Source organism: Sorex fumeus, unplaced genomic scaffold (genome assembly GCF_029834395.1).
Source record: "Sorex fumeus unplaced genomic scaffold, SorFum_2.1 ptg000078l, whole genome shotgun sequence".
In the NCBI taxonomy this organism is placed as follows: domain Eukaryota; kingdom Metazoa; phylum Chordata; class Mammalia; order Eulipotyphla; family Soricidae; genus Sorex; species Sorex fumeus.
The window spans coordinates 8319761-8328272 of NW_026606135.1; the positions used below are offsets into that span (position 1 = coordinate 8319761).

The 8512-nt window shown below is 39.6% G+C and overlaps 1 non-coding gene across 1 annotated transcript; it reads right to left on the bottom strand.

Moving 5' to 3' along the window:
- Nucleotides 1–5466: 5466 nt before the first annotated feature.
- Nucleotides 5467–5661, bottom strand: LOC130038697 (small nucleolar RNA SNORA73 family). Its single transcript, XR_008794764.1, has one exon. It is a non-coding gene; the product is annotated as a small nucleolar RNA SNORA73 family (small nucleolar RNA).
- Between the last annotated feature and the right edge of the window lie 2851 nt (nucleotides 5662–8512).

Consider the following 8512-nt stretch of genomic DNA (forward strand, 5'->3'; position numbering starts at 1 on the left):
ATGGTATATATTCGAGACTTAAGTAGTTTTGAGTCACTTGCAAACTAGAAATTTAAATTCAAAAGTTAGATTTATTTTTTGAGAAGCCATCTGAGTGATTCTTTACCTTACAAATGTCTTTCTAAAAGGGAGAATTTTTCTTTTTTCTCCCCCCCCACTTTATTTATAGACTGATTTACAAAGTTGTTCATGATGACTGGTTACAGGCATTCACTATTCCAACCCCATTCCCACCATCACTGTCACCTTCCCTCTACCATTGTCTCCATTTTCCCAACCACCCCTCAGGCCTGCCCCCATAGCAGCCCCAGGATAATTTATTTTATATGATTTGTTACCACTAAATGACTAGTGGAATGATCAAGAAAACACTTCAGTGAAAGAAAACTTGTGGCAATTGTATCTCATCATGGGGCCATTAAGTGCTTGTCCGAGGATTTACGGAGCTTGTGTTGCTGGTTGAGCTTCTATTTTTTTTTTTGAGTTTTTATTTTTATTTTTAATGAATCACTGTGAGGTATACAGTTACAGACTTACAAACTTTCATGATTACATCTCAGTCATACAATGATTAAGTACTCATCCCTCCACCAATGCCCATTCTCTGCCACCAATGTTTCCAGTATCCCTCCTGCCACCCCCTATCCCCCACCCCTGCCTCTGTGGTGGTCACATTCTCTTTTACTCTCTCTCTCCGTAACACAGGAACCACTTTATTGATGGCACAGAAAAAGTTGCATCTGCACATACATGCTGAAGAGAGAAATCTTTTCTTAATCCTGCTGGCAGACACAGATGTTCTAGTGAGATGAGTATGTTCTTGTTCAGTCACTGTGTCCAGGAGGAAATGGAAAGCAGACAATGACTTCAGCTTGTCAAGGGAACGAGTTTGGCTTTAAAAATATTTAACCTTGGACCTCTGCTATCCGACCATAGTTTTATTGAATACTAATTAGTCTAAAAAGTCTCACTATCAGACTGTTGTGTTGTGATGTAGTTGCCAGAGGTAATGCTCTAAAGGTGTTTCTCCTGAAATGAGTGAAATTCAACAGTGTCACTCACTCTGGAAAGAAGTTCATTCCAGTCCAAGATATAAAAACTGAGAAGATAGACCTCAGAATGGAAAAGAGGAGAAACTGCTTTGTTCTTTGTTTTTAAGATTTAATTTATTAATTTATTATTATAGTTCAGGTATTTACAGTAATGGTAAATTTTATGGTATCAATACACAAATTTACTACACTCCACCAGAACTGAAGTGCCCAGGACCACTGTCTTTTTAATTAAAAAAAATTTAAATATACAGTTACAAAGTTGTTCATAGTTGAGAAACTGCCTTCTTTAAGTAGACAGCTGGTGATGGGTTTGGTCATACTTGAGTATTGGGGTGAGTAGGAGTGACTTCTATGTAGACAGATTAACATTTTTGCAACTGAATGGCAGTAAGTTGACCTGTAGGTTCAGAGAAATCATATTTTATAGTAAATTCTCTGCTTACACTTCTTTCAAACTTGAGTCAAGTTCAACCTAACCCAGTTGGTAGGTAAAAAGAATAGGTGGTGAACCTGCGACACATTTGGGTCATGGTAAAAAAGGACAGAAGAGAGTCTTTTTCTGGTATCAGAGTGGTAGAAGCATCATAGGAGAAAACCTGGGTCACAGAGCAACTGCCTCTCACACCATGGAGAGGGAGGGGGAGGATGACTTTGCAAGGAAAAGCTGTGTTTACGTATTACACATTAGAGTCCTCAGAAAGGAATCTCAGAACTAACATGGAGGAACACCACAGGGGGAAAAGAAAGTACTGGTTTGGCATTTTAAAGAAAGCTGCTGAGGTTTGAAGTCAGTCATAATAAATTCAGAGAGACATGGAATGGATAGTTTTAGACACAGAGATCTGAAATAAAATAAAAAATAAAACATCATCAGGATTATTGTCAATGGCAATGCCTTAGGTATTTTAATACAGGTCAAGACAAGAGACCATGCAGTTGAGACCTGAGCTTTGTGAGGTAATGTTCCCTGGGGAAAATACAAAGGCAGGTCAGTGGTCTTCAGTGACCACCACTGCTGTATAGGGCAGACTAAGGTCATCAGGGAGGTCACATATCAAATTACAGGAGACAAAGGTGACTAGTGAGTTGTAAATTATAAAACGATATTACTAAAGAAGCACACACACACACACACACACACACACACACACACACATCCCTAGCTCATAGGTACAAAGAACAAATTGGTAGTTTTCAGAGCAGAGGTTGAATGGTGGGAGGACAAGATGAGAAATAAATGTCAATTTGCTTGTAAAGGATAGAGACACATCCTTTGGTGGTGAGCATGCAGTAGTGCAGGAAGTTGTTGAAATTGCAACATGCCCTCAATGTCATTTCATTCAATGTAATTAGTTGAAATGGTTGATGAGAAAAAAGTCCTGCCTGGTACTGAACAAAACTATGCTAGTAAGAAATCCGGTTTTGTTATTCTTCATTTTGGGAGTTTCTAAGATGCTTTCACCAACATTAAGTGAGGTCTTAGTGTAGAAAGTTGTGTATCTGAAATTTACAGGATGCTATAAACCAAAGTTATCTCAAAAATTGTTAAACAAACAAATAATAAAAAAACTCAAGCAAACAAACATCAAGGTTTAAGAGAAGTTAATGGTCAGAGTACTACCTGAATTCTGGCATAACAGAAGTTTGGATATAGCCCTCTCTTGCTTGCTCAGGCTTTGTAACTGGGAGACCCAGCATAACCAAGAAGATGTACAGACCTTACCTTGATAGTTGTATATTTTGGCAACTAGCACAAAGCTCATTCGCACTGAGGAAATACCACCTTTCTCCGGCCGGGTCTTCTCAGGAGGCTGGATCCCAGGGATTAGCTGCTTTCAACCTTGGGCTGTAAGGAACTAATTTCCTCAGAGCATTGAAGCCAACTCCTTCCCTCTGAGGCTGATGAATAAGTCAGTCTTAGATAAATTAAAGCAGACCATTCTGAGCCATGACCAAATGAGCTTCCTATCCCTTATTCCCGAGTTGACCTCACTTTCCCAGAACTGTAGGCCTCCCTGTAAGGATTAGCATCTGCCTAAATAAGTTTCCTGGTTGGAAAGACTGAACTTCAGTCTTTCTCTCTTCAGTTCATTAATCAGTCCCTGTAGTCATTCACCTACCTTTGGGGAAGGGGAGTGATCTATTGAGAAGCCGTCAGAAAATTTCCACTGAATACTTTGCACTCCTGGGAAGGGAAGCACAAGTCTTTGCCTTTGCAGATATTTGCAGCAGTTTTGGATCTAAAACTCTGAAATGGTCGATGACAAGGTTTCACAACAATGTGAAAATATGCTACTGAATGATGCACTTAGAATGGCTTAGCACTGTAGCACTGTCCTCAGTTGTTCATCGATTTGCTCGAGTAGGCACCAGTAACTTCTCACAACAAATTGTGACTTGCAAAATGGCTTGTAGAGTGATAAAAATTTATGTGATATATATTTTGTTTCAATTACTATATATATTTATACATATGTAAATTTACTAAGTCTAATCTTTCTTTGGATTTTGTTTTGTTTTTCTTGGAACCATTTAGTCATGTGGTTTTAAGTTTAAAAAGGCACAAATAGGGTCTGGGAAGATAGTTCAAAGGATTGAAACTATGCTTTGCATATGGGAACTCAGGTTCAGTCCCCGTTACCTCAGGTCCATCACACTACCAGCTGAGTCCTCCACCAAAAGACACAAATGACCATTTCATTGTCTATACTTTATTCATTCCATTCTCTTCTTCAGAAGCAAATATGAATAGCAGCATTTTAATATCTGATATCATATGTCTACCCAAACAAATGGATTGTTAAAAATTTGACACAAGCGAAATTGTGTTTTTAAAACACTGATCTTGAACATTTTTCTATTTACATAAATTTCTAGTGGAATTTTCCATATCAATATATCATGGTTTCCCAAGCTACCTGTCTTGCCTAGAGGACTTACCTTTGATTTAGCCAGCATGCCTTATGGTGCAAATCATGGTACTCCTAACATTTTTCTATACAATTAATAAATAAACTCTACACATGTTACTCTTACCTCTAACTACACCTAGGATGAATTCCCAGACATGGAACTATACAACCATTATTGTAATTGTTTGTCACATAACCCTAAGCTTTTTTTGTAGTCATTGGAACTGGCCACAATCTCCAGTTTGGCAAACTAACCAGGAAAATGTTGATGCATAGTCCCTCATAAATCACAGTGTCCCAATCCTCCACGTATGCTGTCACTGTCACTGTCGCTGTCCTCTCGTTGTTCATCGATTTTCTCGAGTGGGCCCAGTAACATCTCCATTGTGAGACTTTGTTGTTACTGTGTTTGGCATATTGAATAAGTCACGGGGAGACAGAATAACATCAGATAAACCCCAAGAAAATAACATCCATTTGATAGCAGAGATCTGCTAAGTCCATAACAAAGAACTACAAGTACAAGTTTTCTTTAAATAATTTCTTGTATTTTCCCCCAAAGTAATGTTTACATGCTACATAGAGTATCCGTTTTGTTCTTTAATATTGAAAAACCATATCAAGTTAGCCATAGAGGGGCTGGTGTGGTATCACAGCAGGTAGGCATTTGCCTTGCATGTGGCCAACCCAGGTTCAATTCACAGCATCCCATATAGTCACCCAAGACTGCCAGGAGTAATTCCTGAGTGTAGAGTCAAGAGTAACCCCTGAGCATCACCAGGTGTGACCCCAAAAACTTAAAAAAAGTTAGCCAGAGAAAAGTAATATCTTTATAGCATAGGTGAGAAAACAAAGAACATAGACCAAGAGAGGCTGCAATCTGTTTGACTCCACTCAGCAAGTGTCTGTAGTAATATTTGGCTCAGTAAGCTAATCTTAGGCCTCTTCTATTAGTATCTACTATCTCTTCTCTCTAATATGTAATAATAAATGAATTATTCTCAAGCCAATTGTGCCAAAGAGAGGACAGTCAATGACCGCCTTGGTACCTGGAACTTGTCCTCTGCTCCACCGATGTTGACAATGGATAGAAATATCTAAAGCATAAAAAGTATTTTCAAACAAGGAAGGATCTGGAAGGCTGATGCCTTGTAGGTGAGCATGCAGTCTATGTGACTAGAACACCGAGAAGGGAACAGGTAAGTCTGAGTTTTAAGTGCATTTGATTGTGTGACTCAGGAAGGTAAAAGGTAAAGGTAAAGGCCCTCCCGTTGATCGTCGATTTGCTCGAGCGGGCCCAGTAACGTCTCCATTGGAGACTTTGTTGTTACTGTGTCTGGCATATCAAATACTCTCGGTAACTTGCCGGGCTCTCCGAGAGGGGCGGAGGACTCAGGAAGAATCAGAGGGATTTAAAAATTTAAATTTTAAAATTTAGGGAGCATTTGTTCATTTTACGTGCACTAAAATATTAAGCATTATTGAATTAGTTTATTTTTTACTGTTTCCTGCATGGTTTGTGTCCTCAGTCATTGTCCAGAGGACTTTGAGAAGCTGTTGGAATATGCACAGACTCAAGGCCTGCCTTGATCTCCAACAGTAATGAAAGGGACTGTACATCATGGAGCTAAGAACTATTTAAAAATCTCTCCTATGCCAAGCACTGAACAAAGAAATCCAGCATTACATGCAGGAAATCATTCTCGACACACCAGACAATAGGAATTGTATTGATTAGAGCAACCTGATATGTATAGTATAAACAAGAAACATGCTCAAAGTCTTAACTTTGAGCTAGGTACAGAGAGTAAACAAGAATTCTTCAAGTTTAGTATTTTAAATCTGACCTAAGAAAGTCTGAATGCTATAATAAGTGATTTCAAATCTCACTGGAGTAACACTGTGTCACAATCAGGTAGTGTTTTCAGTGGGATAGATGAGGAGCTGTATTCCATGCAATAATGGAAGTGGTCCCCATCACCTCTGTTCACATTCTATTGGGCAAAGCTTATAAAATGGCTTTTGTTGCCTTGAAAGTTGGAAAATAAACTTTCCTGAATTCAATTAAAATAATGTGGGTGACTATATAGCAGTATATTTGCTCCATCAGTATAAATTTGCTCAGACATAAATAGTAAGGAATAGAACAGTATGGTGAAAGATGAGATTGGAATGTAACTGGATAGATGTTTACTTATAGAGAAGTTCTCTGTTAAGAAGGTGTGGGACTTTCCCACCACCAATGCAATGGTGGAGGGATGGGTGTTTGATCATTGTGTGACTATAAACCAAACATGAAAGCTTGTAACTATCTCACAGTGATTCAATAAAATTAAAAATAAATAAATAAAACTAAACATTTAAAAAAAAGAAGAAGAATGTGTGGGACTTTAAGCCAGGCCAACTTCATCAGGGTGCCTTAGATGGGGACAGGCGTTGTCCCTCCACCTGCCCCCTAAAAATTCCGATGAATGCCAACTTCCAGAACCCAATGAGAAGTGCAGGTATGCAAGTTAAGTGATGGCAAACTCCAGCCCCAAGGGATAGGAGATGGGCTGGTCCTTTTCATCCCCCATCCCCTTGGGACCCTGGAGGCCATGCCTCTGGCTGCTACTTAAGCTCCTTAATGGCCACGATCCAGAGACACACAAAAGAATCTCTGAACCAAGCAGCTCGTAGCAGAGATTTCTTCAGATCCTATCTAAAATTTTAGAATTCCAGGAGTATGCAGCCACTCTCATGGCCACGCTGCATCTTATGCGATTTATAGCAAGTAATAGAAAAGAGAGTATGGAGGAGATTGTTTGCCATAGAGGCAGGGGGAGGGGTGAGATGGGAGGGACCTTGGTTGTGGAAGATGTGCACTGGTGGAGGGTTGGGGGGTTGGGTGATCGATCATTGTATGATTGAAATTCAAACAGGAAGCTTTGTAACTGTATCTCATGGTGATTAAAAAAAATTTTAAAAAGAGGGTGTGGGAATTTACTCTGGAACTATGCTATTTGTGGAATATACCAATGTGTGAAGATTAATTAATAATATTCTACACAATTTTCATTTAAGTTGAAGTCAATAATATGCAATCAGTAATATTTGATTTTTTTAAAAGTCACAGGTTAAAGAATGATGCCAGGAATTTCTAACATGGAATGTCTGAATTGGTGGAGTCTTTCTGACAGTTGAAGTTACAATTTTTTGGTCCAGAGATACAGAACTGAAAAGGGTTCACCTTAAAATGGGCTACCTGGACTGCCTTCTTCCTGTCTGCTCAGGAAAACATTTCATTCATTTTTATCCTAGACAAGCTAGTGAGTGATCAGTGTCAACCTCAGGATCCCTTGGAAAGTTATTTTGAAACTATCATAAAAAGTCTCATGGAAGTTTCCAGAAAGTCAACCAAAATGGTCTAACTATTCTTAGAAAAACTGAAACTTTATTACATCAAACATAAATTCTTGTGCACTTGGTAATCACCCGACTCCAAAAAGAATGTCCCTTTGCTAGCTGTTTAAAACCACAGTGAAGCTCTATTCTCTAACCTCAGAAGTCTGAATGTCCATGGGAGAAGATGCATTCTGTGAGAGTGAGTTTATGATGTGTCTGTATTTAATGTTGCTGTGTCAGTATATGAATGTGTGTGTGTATGTGTGTGTGTGTGTGTGTGTGTGTGTGTGTGCGAGAGAGAGAGAGAGAGAGAGAGAGAGAGAGAGAGAGAGAGATTGAGAGCAGGAAAGAGTAAGAGCTCAAGTGGATCCATGCTTTACCTTGCTTTCGATGAAACTCTATTAATTTGCTGAAGAGAAATGATAAACCACAAGTAACTGACATTAGGACTGTTAAGCAGTTCCCAGAAGATCTAACCTTTGCTGGCTGTAATCATTAGCACCTGCAAAGCTCCGCCCAACTGAGAAGAGAGCAGGGTGCACCTGCCAGCTGACATCTGCCTGGAGACAGGAAGGACAGGGTTTCACCCTTGGGTCCCTCTTTTGCGCTTGGCTGTCATGCTCAGTTGCACCATGCACAGGTCTGCCTGCAAGCCTGTGCCAAATACTATGGCATGGTTCCAGGTCTTACTCTCTGCTCTATGTTCTCAAAGACCTGTTGCCTCTACCTGTGTGCTCCCAGAAAGACTCTGGTTTCTATAACAACAGCCTCTATCCCTGGAATTTTCTCGCAGTATGCATGGTCACTTGCCAGTTTATGCTGTGTTAGTCCAGCCTTCAGCCTGGCCCTTCCACACCTGCCTTGCTTGCTCCCACCCAGACACTGGCATTGAGTAGCAGTATTTCTCAGGAGGGCAAAGAGGAAAATAGAGCCTTAGTTAATAAGGAAATGAAAGCAGACCTTTCGCAAACCCTTCTAGTCTTGGAACACTTTGCATTTCCTTCACTGTCGCTTTATCTAGTTTCTTTCAAGTGTTCTGTAAGAATAGGAAAGCAGCTGTCAATTGGCTTTCTATAGTATTTTCTCAATAATCTCTTTGAAGAAAGCGGAATGCAAAAGTTTTTTTCACAATCTGAAAACAGAAGCATGCTGAAATTACCC